This window comes from Macrotis lagotis, chromosome X (genome assembly GCF_037893015.1).
Source record: "Macrotis lagotis isolate mMagLag1 chromosome X, bilby.v1.9.chrom.fasta, whole genome shotgun sequence".
Classification (NCBI taxonomy): domain Eukaryota; kingdom Metazoa; phylum Chordata; class Mammalia; order Peramelemorphia; family Peramelidae; genus Macrotis; species Macrotis lagotis.
The window spans coordinates 73,733,160-73,754,347 of NC_133666.1; the positions used below are offsets into that span (position 1 = coordinate 73,733,160).

General features: G+C 48.0%; 1 protein-coding gene across 1 annotated transcript in view; it reads left to right on the plus strand.

Annotated features, from left to right (window-relative positions):
• Positions 1 to 300: 300 nt before the first annotated feature.
• Positions 301 to 21,188, plus strand: part of CLCN5 (chloride voltage-gated channel 5) — a 98,152-nt gene continuing 77,264 nt past the window's right edge. The window contains exon 1 of the mRNA XM_074203202.1: positions 301 to 317. The gene's annotated coding sequence lies outside the window, so the exon portion shown is untranslated. The remainder of the gene's footprint in view (positions 318 to 21,188) is intronic.

The window sequence follows — 21,188 nt, forward strand, 5'->3', positions numbered from 1 at the left end:
GTCACATGAGGTGGCGCGCGGGTGGCCAGCGGCCCCGGAGTCCGAGGGAGCCGCGTGCCCCCTCCCCCACCCCTCCCCCTCCTCCCCCCGCCCCCTCCCTGCCCCCTCCCCCTCCCTCCTCGTCCTCCTCCTCCTTCTCCAGGGAGGCCGGGGCTGGATGGAGTGCCGCCGCTGCCGGGGCCAGGGCCCGGGCTTGTCGCCGCCGCCGCCGCGGCTCCGGCTCGGTCCGCCGAGCTGAAGCCTCCGCGGCCTCCTCCGCGGCTGCGGCCGCCGCCGCCGCCGCCGCCGCCGCCGCCGCCGCCGCCGCCGCGCTCCAGGTAACCCCGGGCGCTGGCCCTCCGAGCGCGGCGGCTGCAGGGGCCGCCCCCGGGGGCGCCGGCCGAGGCCCGGAAGCCGGGGCCCTGCTCCTGCGCCCGGCGCTCCCGGGCCTCTGGCTCCCCACGTTCCCCCGGGCGAGGGGCGCGGGAGGAATTCTCCCGGGATGAGGCCCAGCCCCGGCGCTGCTGCCGGCCCTTCCCGGGAAGCTGGGACTGATTAGGGGCCGCCGGGGGAGGGGGGGGGCAGGGGAGAAGGCAGCGCTCCGGAGGGCCGGCCGGCGCGTGGCCGGGGCCGAGTGACTGCAGAAGCCGGCCGGGTCGTTCCCCGCGGCCGCAGCCGGGGTCCCGGGACCCGAGACTCAGCTAGAGAGAGCCGGCGGCCGCCCCGGGAAGCGCTCTGCGGCCCGGGTGGCTCTCGGACCCGCGGCTCTTCTTCTCTGCCCCAGGCTTTGCCTCCCTTTGGGGCGCGCTCTCTCCCCTTTTCTTCTCTAGCTCTCCTCGCTTTTTCTCTCCTCTCTGCGGCTGTCTCGCCGTCTTTTCTTTGACTCTGTCTCTGTCTTTTGGTCTCTCCTCTTTCCTTCTCTCCGGCTCTCTGCCTCCGTCTGCACCTTTTCTCTCCTCTTTGTTTTTTTCCTGTCTCTGCCCGTCTTTCTGTCTCTCCTCTCCCTGTCTCTTTTCCCATTTTTCTTCTCATCTCTCTGCCTGTCTCTTTGACCCAATAATCTATCTGTCCTCTCCCCAGCTCTGTCCTTTCTCTTCATCTCCCTCTTTCTGTCTCTTCTCTTTGACTGTCTCTCTTTTTTCCCCTTCCCCCCTTTCTGTCTTTCTCCCCTCTTCACTCTCCGTTTCTCCTCTTTTCTGTCTCTTTTTCTCCATCTCCCCCTCTCTTTCTGTCTCTGCCTCTTTTCTCTCTTTGTCTCTGCTCTCTTGTCTGTGCCTCTGTCTCTGTGGCCCCTCTCTTTTCTTTCTCTTTTAAAAGGTAGATCTTCAGAGCAGGGGTGCTCCTGCTTACCAGAGCCCTGGAGGAAAAGAAATCCCCTCTAATCCACAGACAGGGTGAAAGTTTGGCGCCGGGGCGAGAGAGAGAGAGAGAGAGAGAGAGAGAGAGAGAGAGACAGAGAGAGAGAGGAGAGAGAGAGACAGAGAGAGACAGAGAGAGAGAGGAGAGAGACAGAGAGACACATAGAGACAGGAGACACAGAAAGAGAAAGAAGTTTGACAGTCCTCCTCAAAGCCCGGCTGGCTCCCCTGCTGGCTGGGCTGGCAGCTGGGTTCGAGCAGCCCAAGGCAGCCTTGCTCCTTTCCTACAGCAGCTGCAGCAGTAGCATGGCTCTTGGCACAGGGAAGAATAAGCCCCAGAAGCCACTCTACCAAGTGAGGGAACTCCAAGCCAGAGATAGAACTAAGTCAGCCAGGGCCCAAAGAGCTACAATCTGCCTGGCTGAGCCAAAGGGAGTGCCCGCAGCCACAGAAAGGCCAGCTCTTACTAAGCCAGGCAGCCAAGCTGGGCAGCCAAATTCTCTCTATCACTCACAATCCCCCAACCAACATGAACATCAGTGAAAAGAGCCCAAATCCGACTGGCAGCTGCCCACTGCAGGCCCATTACCCTGCTCTCTCCCTGGTCATCGAGGACAACCAGGGAGCCCCCAATCACCCCAGAGAGCCTAGCATTCCCCCAGACCCAAAGAATTGGAACAAACTTACTGGGACTTACTGGGAGAGGAAAAGCTAGAAGTAGATGACTTGCAAGTGTTGAAAATATTGTAGTTACCTTTTTGGAGTTTCTTGCTGGGAAGGTTCAGTTTTTCCACATCTGTCTTCCAGGGAACAGGGACGAGACAGCTGCTCAGATCCAAGCCTTTCCCCAAGACTAGAGGTGCATTTTTTTGTAGGGGGAGGGGAGCCAAAGAACTGTAACCCCTAGCCCAGGGAAGGTAGGAGGCAGGATCTGGAGTTGGGGGGGAGGGGAGGGGGGAGGGAAGGAGGGGACCACAAGGGGAGGGACTGCTGACTAGCTAGCTCTCCTTCTCTCCCCCCCCCCCAACCAGTGACAAGCAGCCAGCTGCTTCTTAAACTTAACCCTTTGACCATCTGGCAAGGACCAAGTCAATTCCACTTAGAGAAGCCTCTTCTGGCCTTGATCTTGTGCTGTTTCACAAGAGGAACCCAAATTACACTGGGGAATGAAATAGGGAAAAACGGTTTTCTTGCTATTTTTCCTTCACAAAATCAGTGTGTGTGAAAATGTGAGTAATACCGTCTTTTTTCTTTTCCTTTGTTTTGAACCCTTAATTGAACTCTCTAGCGACATGAGACGTAAAGTCTAAATAAGACTCTTAATGAATTTCAGCTCCTTGCCATCACTTCCCACTTTGGTGATTCTGTGTGGCTGTCTCCCGGTCCCTCTCTCCTCTTCTCCATTGAACTCTGCTTTGATCAGTTGCCCATAATGCAGAAAGATTTTTCACATTAACTTTTACCTTGGCAGACTCGATTTTGCTAATGCTCAGACTCAGCTGAGGAAGGAGGGCTCTTCTGTATGGCTCTCTGCCCTGCCCTGCCTTCTGGGTCACCCAGCTATTGGACAAAGGGACTGATGCTGAGCCTGGGACCTCGTGGCTTTTCACCTTTGCCTGGGGTTAGAACTCAGACTGGAACCTGAATCTGGCATTAGCACCTCACTGTGATCCTTTACTTCTGTAAAGCCTCTAAAGAGGCTGCACCAGCCACGGGCAGCAACAGTGGGCGGGCGGGCGGGCAGGCGGGTGGTGGGAAATGGCTCAGGTGCTACCACTTCCACAAAGCCTTTCCTGATTCCATCAGTGGTTAAGCATGGCAGCCGTCTTTTCTCCCCCCTTCAGATGTCTCTGAGTTTACTTTCTTCTGTACATGACAGTTCCCCACAGTAGAATAAAGTTCTCTAACTTTAGGAATTATTTTTCTTTCTTTTTTTTTTTTAATGGTGCCCTACAGAGAAGGTACTAGATGTTTATGAAATTCAATGGAGCCCTCTGTCTTAACTCTTTTCCAATTTCAGAGTACTTGGGCAGCAAAAAGAGCCAAGCTCAGGTTCTTTGGGTGCAGTAGCCTCACCTATTCCTTTTCATGCCCATTTGTTGGTTGAATCAGAAATTGAATTGTAACACTGTATTATGATCTGCTTGGCCCCATGGAAAGGTGTTCTTCAGGATGACTTGGATGGGAAGGCACAGACACCTAGGATTTCAGTTCTGTAACTCAAATGGCTGCTTTTTGCCCTCTCTTACTCTTCTTAACCCAAGTTTGGCTTTCATAGCTGGTAAGATCTGATTTAAAAATTTCTAGATTTAGAATCAGAAAAGGTCCCTCAAAGTCATCTTAGCCCATCCCCTTTATCTTAACAGAGCACGAAGCTGAGGCCCTAAGATAGGAAGCGGCTAGCCCTAAAAGTTGCACAGGTTTTCCCTTCTACTCCATGGCCTCTTTCATTTTATGGCTTCTAATCTGCTGGATACTACAGAACCAAATAACAGAAGCTTAATTAAAACCCAGATCCTGACTTCAAGTCCAGGGTTTTTTCTACTGGGCTCAAATTTAGGGTTAGGGTTAGATTAAATGGAAGCCCTCTGTTATTTCTTCTCCTGTGGGGTACTTGGACAGCAAAAAGAGACGAGCTTAGGTTCTTTATTGGTGGAACCTCAGCTATTCCTTCACGTACCCATATGGCATCAGCCCACTTGTTTATTGGTGACTAAAATGGGTTGCAAGAGCATCACCCTTTCCCCAGCTACCAGTCACCCTTGTTGGGCATCCCTGGGGAAGCAGCTATTCCAACGAAGAATTTGCCATGCCATCGAAACTTATTCTTTCTAAGTCCAAAAGTTTCCCAGGATACATACTTCCCTGCCTTCTTAAACAGAGACTTATACACTGTTCCCTAACCTTCACCACCCCACATTTGTGATGATTCCTGGTCATGGGAGTTGGGTTCCAGGATCTCCTTGGGACAGAGACTTCCCGCCTCCTGGGTCCTTTGGATTCAGTGTCTGTATATTTTCTTTTGTTGCCTCAACATTCCCCCACTCCCCCCTTTACTGTCCCAACTTCTCCTCTCTTATGGCTTAGGAAGGCTAGCTGAACATATTTGAGTTGTGTGTTGGTCTGCAGCAGGTTCTGTGGGAGAGCCTCTACCCCATCTGTCTGAGGGCCCCAGGGTTTTCTTCTGTCCACTACTCAAGACCCTTTCCCCTTCCCTCCTGGTTGGGACCTGTGTTTCTATGAGTCTGACTTCTTGATAAGGAATGTCATTGGACTTGAGATGACTTCAGTCCCTTTGGACTGGCCTCGAATTCCTTCCCTGGCAGCCTTTCAGAGAGGCAGCAGGTCCTGTTCTTCTCCTGCCTTTCTGCCTGGGCCTCCCCTCAGTTCTCCCAGGTTTTTCTAGACAGACTCAGCCTTCTTTCTTTCCCTCAGCTGTGATGTCTGCTCAGAACAGTGGGGTTGGACTACTTTCTGTTTTGGGGAGCAAGATTTCTTGGTCTCCCCTGGCCATGGAGGCCAGGGCAGGTTATTCTCTCCTGGCCATAACTTCTCGCAGGTCTCTTGCTACTTCTCAGAAGATGCACAACTGCTGTAGGGAGCTGGGGGCAGCCCCTTACTGAGCAGCCCCCTAGGAGATAATTGAAGGCCAGGGGTAGAAACAAACTTGGCCGAGTTGGGAGGGGGCCAGATGTTAGTGAGACAAGTAGCCACTGCTTAGTTTTCACACATCCTGATGACTATTGACAAAAGCTGCTGAGTGAGAGGGATGGGAGGGGAGTAGGGACCCCAAGGAAGAGGCCTCCCTCCCACCATGTTGCCTCCACTCATGTGCATATGCATGCACAGTATGCTCACATGTATGTGGATGTGTGTACACATGTGTTTATGTGTATGTGGTTTTTTCCTCAATAGGATTAGATTCTGATGGATGAGAAGCCTTTTGGCAAAGGAGTTTTTCTTGTGGTTGTTCTTTTAGAAGCAAGTCCCTTTTCCCAAGTCTGTGTGATGGATTGTATTGGGGTTTGCAGCACCAGCAGAAAAAATAAAATCAAGCTTGCTGTTAGCTGGGGGATGAGATCATAGCATTGGATTTGGGATCTGGAAGCTGGAAGGGGTCCTTGACATCTAGTCTAACCCCGACCTGCTGCAGATAAGGAAACAGAGGCTGGGAAAGCAAAAAGCAGGCTTGCCTTCCCCAAGCTTGGCCCTTCTTGCCAGTCCTTACAGCCACTTCCCTGACTGCAGCTCTTCAGACTGGGGATTAACCAAGAGGGGAGGCTCTCATTACTCTCAAAGCAAGCTTGAGTTGGTTTTCTCAAGAAAATCTCCACTGAGGTTTCTAGGTTCTTTTTTTTTTTTTGACTTGTTACTGAGTATTTTACCATTAAAAAAATAAGCTATGGGATCTCAGGTTTTAACCAGAATTATGATTCAAAACTTCCTGTTTCTATTTTTTTGACATCAGCAGTGCATGAAAATTTCGCTGTGGGTGGCAGAGCTGTCAGATTTTTCCTTGTTCTTCCTATCGTGTATGAACACTCCAGAGTATTTTAGCACTGTGGTCATGGGGCAGTAGTTGTTACCAAGTTAAGGACAGGACTTAACTTCCTTGGAAATCTCACAAGGCCTGTCATCCTGAACCCCACGGCCATGAACATAGCCAATAGCATTTCTCTTTTACTGCATTAGAATTTCTTTCCTTCCTTCCAAAAGGATTTGAGGTTTGTGATGAGCTGAAATGGTGGGAAGTGGGATAGCTAGTTCTACCAAGAGACCCGGACGAAACAGAGCTTATTAACAAAGGCCAGGAAAAGGGAACTGGCACCTGAGATGAACTGACTGGGGAGCCAGCCTGGGCTGAGGTTTCCTGGCCACTGCAAGCCAACAAGGGAAAGACACTGGCTTATAGAACACTAACGTGCTGATCAAAGAAAGCATACATACTTGCTGGCAGACACCAGCTTTTTCCTGGAACTTAGCTCAAGGAGAAATTCATCATATGGCTGATTCCTTGTATAACTTGGTGGATAAGCGCTTCAGCTGAGGTTTTGCAAAAGTCTCAGAAATGTCGTTAGACTGGATTCTTGGATCAAGCCCCTCCAGAGTTAGAGGGTATACCATTAAATCCTAATTTAGCAAAGACATTTTTGTGGGGTCCTGGGGCCATTGAGTCCAGGGATTTTGCTTTCTGATGTTTTCACTTAGTGCCTAGTTGGAGAAGCTAGAAGAATGGGTGATCCACATGTCCATTAGATGGTTGCTCTTAAAGATTAGGTGTCTGAAAGAAGTTGGGACAAGCCCCAGGTTGCAGCGGGTTACCAGTGACTGAATGTTGGGAGTTCCTGGGCTATGGAAGGTTTAGTTTGGGATGGCACTGTTAGCAGGACAAGGTCTTGTGAAGCTAGGAGTGATCCTCACATTCTCTCCTCAACAAAAAGCCAGGTCTTCCTTGTTGTGGACCACAGGGACACCTCTAGGTGGCATCCTTTTTGGGGACTTTCTCCTGCCTGCCATGAAAACAAATTGTATTCTCAGGTGTTTGTATAAGTAAGTGCTTGGTTGAGACCTCAGAATCTGAGCCATACAGTATAGAAGAGATGATTTTAACTTGAAAAATGTGTAGTGTAGGTGTTGCTGGTCACATCTAAAGCAAACTGAACCTCAGTCTTGCCCTGCAGAGAATATCTGATTTTCTGAAGTGTTGTATGCTAATGGCCTCTCTGGGGTGAGTTAGCTACAAAAGACCTTCGCAAAGAGCTAATTAGTTTGATCACTGCGTTGGGTGATTTTAGATGGCCTCCTGAAATACTGGGAGACTAGGGAGGCCTAGCATATCCCAGTTGGGTTTGTGGCAGGGACGCTGGGCAGCTCTTTTTAGTACTTACTGTCCAACTGTCCTCTGCTTGCCTGAATACTCTAGGTCAAAGGCTAAGAGTGTGCCATCAGCAGAAAGGCTTCATCTAGGGTCGCTGACCGGTAGTGCCCGAGGTCCTTCCAGTGGCCAACTCTTTCTACGGCCCCAGAATGACAAGCCTATGGCTTGTCAAAAAGAAAATGGGTACATACTTTGGAAGGATTGTCCAATCAGCCCACAGATTTACCATCCCCTTTCATTGACTGATGCTTCCTTTTATCCCATGAAAATAAAGTGGAGAAAAACATACAAATCTAATGATAATCCTGGAGCACATAAATATAACTGTGGCTCTATGGAAGAATCTGCACATGCAAGAACATATACTACACTGATCATCTGAGGAAGCTGAATCAAAGGGAGGAATGTGTTGTTATTTAGAAGAGTATCTCAGAGTATCTCTGAGGTTCCCCCTCTAAATGTTGCCTAAAGTCAGAGTGCCTCATCCACCCTTGAGTTTATATGGCCACCCAGCAAAGGGTTGGGGAGGGGGAAGTCCAGAAACCTCAGACACAGTGAATTTAATATCTGGTAACCAAGTCTTTGATATGAGTGGAAAAGCAGTTAAAGGCATTGACTGGTCCAGGTACTGTGCTAAGCACTTTGGAGAGAAAGGTGAAAGCAAAGCCGATTCCTACTTCTGGCCTCCCTGGTCTCAGGGCAGATGGCAAGGCCCAGAGTCCTTGGGGTTCAACAGCAGGGAGAATAACTCAGCCAAATAACTTTAGAAGATTGAGTCATTCATTAAGCATCTTCTTTTCCCAGTCCCTGACACGATGGTGTGCAAATACAAGGTAAAAAGGACAGTTTCGGCCTGAAAGGAGTCGATGTTCTAGTGGGAATGGATAGGAAATTTAAACAGATAAACATCATTTGAGGAGGGACACATCACTAAGAATAGGGGTGTTAGAAAAAACTTCCCACGGGAACTATCATTTGATGTCAGTCTTGAAGAAAGCTACAACTTGTGAGAGGCAAAGGAGATGAGGAAGCATATTTCAGGTGGAATACCCAGCCTGGGCAAAATCCTGGACATGGATAGTAGAGACTTGGTTGGTTGGAAGGGAGAGTGTGTGCAGTCTGGAAAGGGAGGTTGGAACCACACCATGAAAGCTTGGCAATACCAGTTTGCATTGACTTCCCTGTGGTGTTGCATTCTGGGATAGCCTGTTTAACCATTGGATGATTTGTCTTGTGTACTTGGGATTACATGATTCTCCAGTGAGTAGTTGTATCCAGCTCATATTGGCCATAGGACAACATGGCAGTGCAACTCCTTATGGGGCATCTGGATCATTCCATCCAAGAAGTAGTCAACCTGAGCCAAAGGTTGCTTCTAGGTTAGGGAGACCAAAATGAAAGGAAACCCAAACTCAGGAGCAGAACACTAACTGGGTGGGGAATTGCAGAGAGGACTAGGATGCCTTTGCTGTTGGTTAACTGGAAGAATGCAGTTAGCTTATAGGTACCACAGATGGGCAGGATTGCCAGTGGGTTGATGGTCAGGGAAACATTGGTCAGAAGGACTGGTTGATTAGAATCTTTGACAAGACTTAGGCATAATGAAGACCTGGGTAAGACTTGCCCATGTAACCCACCATGACTAGGATTTCCAATAGGCCTCTCAGCAAGCATTTTTTTTGTTTATTTTCGCAAGGCAATGGGGTTAAGTGACTTGCCCAAGGCCACACAGCTAAGTAAGTATTAAGTTTCTGAGGGCAGATTTGAACTCAAATCCTCTTGACTCCAGGCCCAGTGCTCTAGCCACTGAGCCACCTAGCTGCCCCTCTCACTAAGCTTTTAAGGGCTTCTCATGTCCCCCCCAAAGCCAGGCTTCTCCCCGTCTCTACCTCATTTTGTTCTTTAGCTCAGAAGAATATTGGGGGGAGGGGTTAATACCTGTCCCTCCTCATCTGGAGCAATTACTTTTTCTTATCGTGGATTCCAGACTCTAGGATAGAGGAAGTTTCTTGGGGTTGCCTTGTACAAGGAATGTACTTTTCCCAATGGAAAGGTAAAAGGCTTCTGTGTCCTTAGTCCTAGGAGACCAGCTGCAATTGGCAGGGTTTAGCACCACCCTGGGAAGCACTGTAGTTTCCAGACGCTTTAGGGGGAGGTGTTGCTCCCTAGGGACTATCTGCCTCAGAGAGAAGGCTGAGGCCTCTTGACTGAAAACACTGGCCCTTTTGTAGAGTCCCACCTTAGCGGGGGGGGGGGGGGGGGGGGGGGCGGGGGGGGGCGGGGGGGAGGGCATGCCTTCACCATGTTTATTTCATAGACCCTTTTGGCATTCTGAGTAAGCCTTAGGATCCCTTCTCAGAATGAAAGATTTCAGTGATTCTGATAAGATACAAAGGAAGTCAGTTCTGTTGAAATACTCCCTTCCTCCTGCCCCATACCCCAGCTTTAGGAGTTATGTACTTAATTGCAATTTGAGGAATTCTGGGAGACCTATCTGACCCATGTTCTCTGACCCTACCTTCCCCTCCTTACAGCCTGAAATTCTCATCTCTGGTTATGGAGGGGGGGAAGCATTTCTTTTGCCTTTGCTTCCCCAGGTAATTCAGGCCCCAAATGATCCTGAGGGTTTGTTGGGCCACAGCAAAAACCTGATTTGGACTGCTCCAATGATGAGGACATGAGGTCTTGGTTAACTTTGAACCATTGGGGAACCTGAGGCCCTGAGAGGGTAGGTCATTTCCCCAAGATCATATAGTTACCTACTAAACTGTGTTCCCTTGGTTTTCAAATAGAAAGGAGATAGTAACCTTAGGTTGCTGTTTGTGTCAGCCAGGGAGCATTTATTAAGTGCCTACTGTATGCTAGACACTATGCTAAGTGCTGGGGACATAATGAAAGGCAAACCTGTCCCCAAGGAGCTTACAATCTAACGGTGATGACCTCAGCATACAAATAACCACATACAAACAAGCTAGAGAGAGGAGAAAGAGGAAGTAAGCAGATGGAAGGTGCTAGAATTAGAACAGATTGGAGAAGGCTTCCTGGAGAAGGTGAGATTTTAGCTGTGACTTCAGGGAAGCCAAGAGGCACAGAGGAGGAGGGAGAGCAGTGAAGGCCAGGGGTCAGCTAACTAAAATGCCCTGAGTCACCTGATGGAGGCTCTTGTTTGTGGCACAGCCTGGAGGCAGGAGGCACTGGTAAAAAGAGCTCGTGGTGGGACAGGGTACAGTGTAAAAAGACTAGAGAGTCAGGGGGCAGGGGTGTGTGTGAAGGGGGAGGGTAGCACTGCCAGAGGACTTTGCATTTGATCCAGGTGGTGATAGGGAGTCTTTGGAGTTTACTGGCTAGAGGGAGGATGACATAGACCTCCACAGCTTTTGGAAGGTCACCATGACAAGCTGAGTGGAGGATAGAGTGGAGTTTTACAGATGAGGAAATTAAGGCAATCAGGTGAAGTGACTTGCCCAGGATCACACAGCTAGTTAGTGTCTGAGGTTAGATTTGAACTTGGGTCTTCCTGCCCAGATAGAGGCAGACAACTAGTGGCTACTTCTCCTTCAACCCCTCTACCCCAGCAGCTCTCATACTAGTCTAGAAGGGAGGTCATGAAGGTCTGCACTGGTTGATGATAGTGTCAGAAGAGAGAAGGTGGCATGTTGGCAAGATACTACAGAGGAGAACTGGACAGGACTTGGCAAAAGCTTCCAGGATGCCTTCAAGGTGGGAACCCAGGAGATGGGGAGGATGGTGTTGGCCTCTGTAGTAATGGGGAAAGGTGAGGAGAAAGAGAATGAGTCAGATTACTAACTTGTATTAGGGGTTCTGGCCAGTTATCCTGGAGAAGTTAGAGAAGGAAGGAGCCTGCAAAGCTGGCCTCCTACCTGGGGTCAGGAATCTGCTCTTTAAAACATACAGAAAATTGCCTCAGGAACAGCCACAGCCCTGGCTCTCCTGGCCCAGGTTACTTGCTCTAGCAGCCTCCAAGGGCCTTGTTTCTTTGACTTTTTAATATGAATGAAATCATAGCAATAGGTTGGTTGCTGGGTCCTATTGCTTTTTCTTTCCAAATCCTTCTGGTCTCCTTCCTTACCCTGCTTTCAGCCCCTTCCTTGCCTGCTGTTTTAGGCTCTTCTGCTCCCCTACCCCCCAATCTCCCATGAGTACAGCTTGCTCAGGACATAGGCTTCTGCTCCCAGCCCTTCAGGGTCTCTGTTTCCTACCACCCTACTACCCAGCCTTGTTGCCCTAATCAACCACCTTTTGTGAACCTGTTTTTTTCCCCCGTTGATGCAGTGAAAACAGCACTAGAATTGGAGGCAGTGGGCCTGGAATCAACTTCTAGTTCCTTAGTCGGTTAGCTGTGTGATCTTGGGCAAGTCTTTTAACTACTCTGGGTCTCTCAATTTCCTTCTATCAAATGGGGGGGGTATACTTGAGATTTTCAAGGCCCTCCCAGCTGAAAGTTGAGGTTCTCACATGCTTTGCTTTCTTCTGTCTCTATGACTTTGATGCCTTCTTCCTGACCAAACCCTCCCTCCTCCCCTCATTCTCATAGGTTTCCGGCCCACCCATATGTGGGATGTGCTGCCCAGTCAGCAGCACATAGTGCCCCATGGTTGGTTGGCATCTTTCTTTCTTGTCCTGGGTGGTGGCTCCTTCATGGTAGGCAGGACTGGGCTGCCTCCTGAACCTTCACTGTGTGCCTGACCCAGTTGAGGTGATGGTCAGATCATCATGCCCTTGGATGAGTAGGCAGCCATATCTGCTCTGTATTCATGGATGGGCCCCAAGGCAGGCTGACTAGACATTGGCCCTTTGGAGGCAGGGAACATTCAGGAGAAGTTGATGGGGTAAGTTGACAGAGAGAGTCCCTGCTCACATGGAGTGGAGTCTAATGGGAGATATCCATAATAATAATAATAAGTAATAATAATAATATAATGACAAATAGCTACCATTTATATAATTTAACATTTATGCAGTTATATACCAGACCCTATGCTGACCCTTTTACAAACACTATTTCATTTTGATCTTACAAAATTGTGGCCCCCATTTTACAGATGAGGAAATTAAGGCAATCAGGTGAAGTGACTTGCCCAGGATCACACAGCTAGTTAGTGTCTGAGGTTAGATTTGAACTTGGGTCTTCCTTCCCAGATAGAGCCCAATCCTCTATATACTGTGATGCCATCTAACTGCCCATCTGGTGCTCATACCAACAATATCAACACAGAATAACACATGTATACCAGAGGGACCCAAAAAGTGCATATATGGAATTTCAGGAACTCTAGTCATTTCACACATAGGAGGAAAACAGCCTAGGAAGTCTTTGGTGATTTACCCACTTAGTCACCAGGTATTTATTAGGCATCTGCTCAGAGCTAGGTGCTATGCTAAGCTTTGGTGTCATGCAGGTGGGTCCAATGTGGGGTTTGAACCCAAGTCTTCTTGGGCCCTAATGTTTCAGTGCTTTTTGCTATGACCTGGTCTTGGATTTGGGTTTGAAAGGATGTGGAGGAAGTGAACAGAGTGAACCAGGGACAGGCAAAATACTCCACTTGTGAAGGAACAATGTGTTCACTGGCTTGGAGGCTGGAAAGTCAAATCAGGATCCAGTTTGCTTGGAGGCAGGGAGGGAGAGCAACCCTAGGTTGGAGAGGGCCTTGAATGTGATGGCCAGGAGCTTGACCTTAACTCCAAGGAAGGACCAAAGATCTTTGAGTACAGGAAAGAGGCTACCAGATAGATGTATGTGGAGGAAAGTATCTGGGACAGAGGAATTCTCTGTGAAGAAAGTACCTGAGGGTGGCATCTGGGGAGTCCCTGAACCTGGTTATAAGAAACAGTTAACTAGATTTGGAGTCAGAGGAGCTGGATTTAAATTCATTGTGATGCTACCTACACAACTGTGGAAATTGCCTTTTCTGGGCTTCTGTTTCCTCATTTGGCCTGGATAATCTCTAAGGTCCTTTGATGGGGTAACTGGATGGCTTAGTGGATAGAGTGCTGGGCCTGGAGTCAGGATGACCTGAGTTCATATCTGGCCTCAGATACTTAATAACTTTTTGAACCTGGACATGTTCACTCTGTTTGCCTCAGTTTCCTCATCTATAAAATGAGCTGGAAAAGGAAATGGCAAACCACTTCATTGTCTTTGCCAAGAACACCTCAAATGGGGTCATGGTGCAGCAGTGGGGACATGACTGTAATGACTGAACAACAACTAGAAAGATTCAATAGGGCTGTCATGTGCAGGGTGATCTGAGGGAGAAGCTTGAGGAGGGGTCTCTGGGTTCACCAGGGTTTATGGTTTCCTTTTTCATTTTTTATCTTAAACCATTCCCTAGGAAACTGTGTCTGTTCCCCTACAACTGACCAAAGATCTCCAGTGGGCACATCCATGGGGCCAGAGAGAGCCTGATGCAGTGTGGGGAGCTGGTGGCCCCAGTGTTCTCATCCTTGTTCTGCCACTAACTTCTTGGGTGGCCATCATTCCAATGCTGCCCCTTCTGGCCTTGAGTTTCCTACTCTGTACAGATGGCAGGAGGGGGTGGGAAGGTGAGTTGGGCTGTTATCACTCAAAGATTCCCTCCTCTGCTCTCATTTTGAGCAAGGATGGGGATAAAGACGTGGTTCTTTGCCTGGTTGAGTATGGGCTGTTTCATTAACTTGCTCACTGTTCTTCTTGCCCTGTTCTTCTCTTCTCATGATACCTAATCTCCAAGATGGGGACAAAGCTGTGACTGCTGCAGGTCTTTCTTAGGATGTATTTGGTCTGTTTATCTGTTAACAAGAAAATCGTACTTCTGACAAGAGTAGCAAGAGCTCCAATCAGCCCTGAGTCCTGGCAATGGGGGTAACCAAGAACTGCTCCCCCTGGCAGAGCAGGCCACACTCAAGGATACTTTTTTCCTTTGCTTTGGGTGAGGGCCCCATGCGAATGTGTTTTACCGATGGAAAGCTTTGGCTCCCCCATCAAACAGCCCACCATCCAGTGGAATTTTCAGCTAATTAAAACAGTTTTTTTATTATTAGAAACTTAGCCATCAACAAAGACAAACAATCAAATAAACATCCAAAATAAGGGCTAAAGCTTCCCACCAGCCAAGTGCCAGCCAGCTCTGTGTGAAGCCCCCGCTACCTTTTGGCAGCCTCCCTGACTTTGCTGGGGCCCTGGCTATGTGCACAGGGCCAACTCTGCCTTCCTCACTGGGCGTCACTCCCTAGCACTTTCCATATTTCTTGGCTTTCCATTTGTTGTCTTTGCACCACCATAATGTTCCATTCCATAATTTCTTCATCCAGTCAACCTCCAGTGGTTGCAAGTAGAGATTTGCAAGTTTTTGTTCTTCCCAATAACTCACTTGGGAGCATTCTGGTACGGAGAGACTCTTTCCCCCTTTTTATGGTTTTGTAGGATAGAGTCCTAGCATTAGACTTTCTGGGTCATGGTTTGTCCTTGCCACCATGACCAATAGTGGGGGATGTAGGTCCTGTTCCCTTCTCTCCCTCTGTCTATCATCAGGCTACAGTACCACTGCCAGTGTAGACAATACAGAATGCTCTATTTGTCCTTGTTTCCATCTGTTGAAACCCATATGCTTTGGGGCGCTATTTTCACTCCTCTAGTGACTGCTAGGGGCGGTCTAAAGGTGGCTTGTCTGTTTACTAGGAAACTTTCCTCCAGGATGCCTCACTGGAGGCAGTGAGGAAGCTGTCTGAAGGTAGTCACCAGGGGGCGCTAGGCCCTGACTCTATTCTTTTGTCACTGGGCATCAGGCTTTCTGGTGGGAAGAGTGCTTCCTTGCTGTGCTTCTAGATCCTCTACAATTAGGGAAATGGAGTCAAGTCTGTATTTGGCCCTGTGAAATTTGTTCCTGAGCAGGCAGGGTCCTACTCACAGGGCAATTGCCCTCCCTTCCCCTTCCCTTCAGCAGCCTGTGACTCCAGACTGTAACAGCTTCCACCTCGGGGCTGCTGTGGAAATATCCGCCCTAGGCCCTCAGTTAGCCTGTGAGCTATGCATATACTTTGGTGTGATGGGGAGAGGGGTGATCTTTAGTCACATGGGACCCCTCAGTCAGGCCGATGTGCCTGTGCCAATTTTCAAAAAGCAGCCTCTTTAAGCTAGGCCAGGGAGTCTGACGGCCATTCCCAGCCCAGTTGTAGAACAGATGGTTTACTTAAAGAAAGATGTGATTACCGGGAGCCAGTACAGGTTCCTGATGAGAAAGGCAGAGCAAGCAAGTTTTTCTCCTTTTGGGGCCAGGGCCATGCCCAATTTGAGTTGGACAGGTGGTGAGGATCTGACTCAGAGAAGGATCTGATTGATGAGTGATGGGGAAGGATGAATGACAGGATAACGGAATGAGGTGGCAGCCCCAGAGGCAGTCTGGGCCAGTGGAAAGGCTGCTGGATCTGGATTCAGGGGACACTGCCATTTTCCTGTATGACTTTGGGAAAGTCACCCAGTATTTCTGCACTATGTGTTTCATTTCTATATACGGGAATAATGAATGTCAGTCATTTTGTAAACTAGAAAGTGCCAGGGTCATTGGAAGCTATTATTTTCTAGGCACATTGGAAGTAGGGGTGACTAATTGGATGAAAGGGAAACTTTTGTTCTAATGTGAACAAATGGGAATCTATTGTTCTAAATTTGGGATCAGAAAAATCCACTGTCCCTGCACTGCCCTAGAAGCCAAACCAAGTCACCAGCAAAAGTTCATGCAGCCTCAGTCTCCAGGAACAGCTGTAGTGAATCCAGAACGAGGACAGTGACTGACCTGCCATCATCTGTACTAGTCAGGCTATATCTGGGGAATTAGGTCAAGTTTTAGGCTTCCCATTTTAAGGTGGAGTTTGCTAAGCTAGCGCATGTAGAGCAAGGATTGTGAGGAAGACTTGAAACAATGCTTTGCGGGGTGGTCGAAGAGAACCTGGGGATGTGGAATCTGAAGCCTATAGGGGCTGGGAGGGGAAGGGGTCATGATGAGAGTCGTAAAATATTTGAATATTTGAAAGTTTGTCATGTGAAAGAGGGATGAGAGTTATGTTGTTTGGCCCCTGGGGCTCATCAATGGATGGAAGTTAGAGGCAGATTTTGGCTCAATAGAAGGAAAATGTTCCTAACAATTAGAACTGTCTCACAATGGAGTGGGCTGCCTGGGAGGGAGAATTCTGCCCCTGGAAGTCTTCAAGAGCTGAGATGACTGGTAGACTGAGCTCTCATTGGGCCTTTAGGCATAGCTTGGCAAAGGGAGGGTCCGGGGAAAGAGGAGGGGGTTCTGGAAGCAGGTATTACTGAGGACTACTCTGGCCCCCATTGCCCCATCCACAGGACTTCAGTGCCATCTCATAGAGACGCACCAGAGCACTTCCTTTTATGTTTGTAAATAGGACTCTTGGTGTGTCTGTGTATGTCCGCATGTGGCATGGGCTCACACACACACACACAAGAGACAGACACAGAGGGAGAAAAAAATGTGGCAGGTTTTTCCAAAGAAATCCGATGATCATAAACAGAGGTAGTGACTCCTGGGGAATTCTTAGCCATGCCTCCAAGTTTATACTGAGAGAAATGCAGGCAGGGGACTGAATCTGTTTTAATTTGTTAAATGTTTAAAAAACATCCTTTCTCTTAGAACTAATGAGATTTTTTCCCCCTCCTCAGAGCTCTTTGCTCCCATCTCAGTTGGCTCAAATTTGCCGTTTTCGGCCTCCTGATAGAAAATGGTATTTATGTGTTTCAGTTGTTAGGGAGGAACAATAACTAACTAGAGTGATTGCTGCAGGAGGGAAATATGTTTCTAGAATGGCTTCGAAACAGTTGAGCTGATGGAGCTGAAATGTTGGCGATTCACTTGTGTTTTGTGCTCCTTCCCCTTTCCTTGGGGACCCTGGGGCTGGGCTGTTTGCTTTTGGCTCTGCCTGACCCCGACCTTCCTTGAAGCAACTTTCTGTGCTCATCAGAATTCCACATCTTATCTTTGAGATAGTATCAAATCCTTCTTAAGTCCAGCTAGGACATGGGCCTCTTTTCACTTTGGTTCCCCAAGTTGTCTGCCCTTCTCCTTTCCCTGTCTGTATCCTCAGGGTGCTGCATGGATCCCCCAGGCTTTACTGGGCCAGCCAACTGGTAGTTGTCTCAGTATGTGACTAAATTATCTTGGGAACCCCATTAGAGACCATTTCACACTAATGGCCTATTGTCAGAAGATGGACTTTGGCTGCAAGAAGTTGGCCTTGTTCCTTTTGACATGTCCAAGCTATATAGCATCTAAAGTCTTGTCACATCATCTGGGAATTGAACACATTCTCCAAAGAAGTGCTTACTGTGGGGAGGCTTGATTTGGCCAGACCAGGCCAGGCTGGACTCCTGGAAACTTGGTGGACTCGAATGAACTGAGGCTCAAAGGGTGGAAAAACCTGCTGGGAGCGCATTCACATGTGGACATTTCCAGTCCTTCTTGGCAGCCACATTTTCATTAGGAAAATGAGGCAGGCAATTAATAATTTTGATTCATGGCTTTTACTTGGAAGTGGGAAAGAAAAACAGGATTTTGTTTTAATCTTTATTGCATATGTTAAGAAGTAGTCCTTCACCATAGCTGTGTGCAATCTAGCATTTACTGTTAGTCTGGCCTGTCTGGAGAGTGGGCCCTACAAGGGCAGCAAGGGTAAAGACCCCCTTCAGTTTTCTGATGGTGCTTTGGTCCAAGCAATAACCAATAGAACTGCTCCCACTTGAAAGAAGATAGGATGTTGGTTAGGGAGCTGGGAGCCAGGAAGATCTTGAGTTGGAGCCTTGCCTCTGACATACTGACTGCATCACCCTGAACAGGTCACTTCACTTTTCTGAACCTTGAACTGACCTTTGGGGTCAGTGGACCCTTGATTAAAGATAGCTGTTCTTACGCCCAAAGGGCAATAAAAATGAGCATACCCTTTGCAGCAATACCACTACTGGGTTTATACCCTGAAGAGATGATGAAAAAGGGTAAAAACATCATTTGTACAAAAATATTCATAGCAGCCCTGTTTATGATGGCAAAGAATTGGAAAGCAAGTAAATGTTCTTCAATTGGGGAATGGCTTAGCAAACTGTGGTCTGTGTGTGTGATGGAACACTATTGTGTTAGAAACCAGGAGGGATGGGAATTCAGGGAAGCCTGGGGGGATTTGCATGAACTGATGCTGAGTGAGATGAGCAGAACCAGAAAAACACTGTACACCCTAACAGCAATATGGGGGTGATGATTAACCTTGATGGTCTCATTCTATCAGTGCAACAACCAGGGAAAATTTGGGGCTCTCTGCGATGGAGAATACCATCTTTATCCAGAGAAAGAATGGTGGAGTTTGAACAAAGTTCAAGGACTGTTCCCTTTAATTTAGAAAAAAAACCAGATATCTTCTTGTCTGAATTTGTTATCTCTTATACTTTATGTTTATCTTTAAGGATATGATTTCTGTCTCATCACACTCAATTTGGGTCAATGTACAACATGGAAACTATGTAGAGACTGACAAATTGCTTTCTGTGGGGGGAGGGAAGTAAGATTGGGGGGGAAATTATAAAACTCAAATAAAATCTTTAATAAAGAAAAAAAGGTAGCTGTTCTAAAGCCTTGCTTCCCCTTTGAGTTTTGGCCCTCAGGTTGCTTTTGATTTGAGAACCATCAGACTGAGCATCAGTTTCTTGTCAACGCTTTGTCCACTCTGGGCAAAGATGCCCAGCTTTTTGGGTTCCCTTAAGAGAAATACAAGAATGTGTTCTCGGGGCCTCATGCCTTGCAACCTAGCACTATGGGTCACCTAAGGTAAGTGAATTGGGCACTGCATAGTGCTTCTCCAGATAAGGTAAGGCAGCAGGCTGTAGTGGTTAGGACCAAGCAGGCCTCAGTTCGAACCTGACCTCCCACCAACAAACCACTCTGACTTCCTGAGTCTCGGTTCTTCATCTATGTAGTGGAGAGGATAAGACCCATTTGAAGCTCAAATTAGAGACTTTATATAAAGTACTTTGCAAAATCTACAATGCTAGGCCGATGTACCTCTGTCATCATCTTAGTTTGCTTCTGTAAATCCTTACATTTCTCACCTCGAAGCCTTGTCCTGACCCTGCTGGGCATGGCCTTCCTCCATAGCTCTTTCCCTCATGCCTAATTATTTTTCCTAGTGTCCTTATTTCTGCTGAGGTTACCAACGTCCTCCAAGTCACCCTAGTGGTTAATGCCAAGTCCCTTGGGACTTCCTTCTCTCACATTTGTCTCAGGCTGGTCAGCTATCAAGGTCATGGCTCTATCAGGCCCCTTCTCTCCCACTGTCAGGTCTTTGTCCTAGGGTGGCCTCTCCTGACCTCTTAGCCAGATAAAGATGATTACTTCTTCAGTGGCCTCCTTCCTTCCTGTGATTCCCTTTCTCTTCCCCTAAGCTGCTTAAATAAACTAATAAGAAAAATAGGGAAGCTGATGCATAGAATGGAGCAGATGGTGCACCGAGATTCTGGTAGATCTGGGTTCAAATCTTGACTTAGACACCAATTAACTTTGCAGCTTTGGACAAGTCACTGACCTGCTCTGTAAGCTGCTTTCTTCCTCTATAAAATGAGGGCCTTTGAAGTCCTTCCAGCTCAGATCTCTTGACCTAGGAGCTTTTCAAGGAATAGGTCTGACCTGTTCCATTGATCACTATCCCACAACTTGAACCCTTATATTTCCTGAATTCCTGTTCACTTTTCAGTCTTACTTGATTCCCTGCCTGCTGAGATCTGCCTCATCTGATTTATAATTATGTGCTTGTTTCTGCCAGGGCTGAACCTGAGTTCAAATCCTGCATCATCCACTTAATAGTTCTGTGCACCCTCTAAGGTGTTTGATGGCTCACATGATTTGAGTGATTTGGGTGAGGTGGGATCACCAATTCCAAAGGCCCACCATTGCTTTCCCATCTATCCTCACCAGGTCCCCTGGGACTCACCGTGTGCTTCAGGACTTCCTGAGCTCACTGTTTTTGATGATTTTTCTCCCTCGTTGGATCATGAGCTCCTTGAGAAGAGGAACAATCTGTTTTTCTCTTTGTATCTCTGATGCTTACTTAGCACATGGAAGAGGTTCATAAATGCATTTTCATTTGGTCCTTACTGAGAAAATATTGAAGAATAAGCTGACTAGTGCTTTCATGATCTAAGGGCAGCCCCTGCCTCACTTGGCCACAAAAGAGACTGGGCCTTGGGCAGTACCCACTCTGGTGTGGGCTTCCATGGTCCACCTGGCCTGTCTGGTCTAGAGCTTACTGGCTAACTCTGAAATCCCCAGCTCAGTCTCAGCCTATGAAGAAAACTCCTGATTTTCATGGCCAGTTTGGACCTGTTCTGTCCACATTCCAAGCTAATCCCTCACCAGCTGTGGCCCCCCAGCTCAGACTCGGACTTCACCAGCCAGTCCTTTCCTCTGGGTGCCTGTACTAGGGGGCCCAGTCTTTCTTCTCAGATCCTGCTACAATCACACACAAAGCTTTGAAAGCCCTTTTTGTCTGCCTTCAAAGGTTTTCCAAGCTTCAGGTCATGTGTGGCTCATGGCTACTCTTTTTTTTTTATTGTTTTTTGAATTTTACAATTCCCCCCCCAATCTCACTTCCCTCCCCCCACCCCCACCCCCCACAGAAGGCAGTCTGATAGTCTTTAACATGGCATACACTGATCTAAATTGAATGTGTTGAGAAAGAAATCAGATCCTAAAGGAAAAAAATAAAATATAAGAGATCGCAAGATTACATAATAAGATACTTTTTTTTTTAAACTTAAAGGTAATAGTCCTTGGTCTTTGTTTAAACTCCCCAGTTCTTTCTCTGGATACAGATGGTATTCTCCATCACAAATACCCAAAATTGTTCCTGATTGCTGCACTAATGGAATGAGTGAGTCCATCCAGGTTGATCATCACCCCCATGTGGCTGTTAGGATG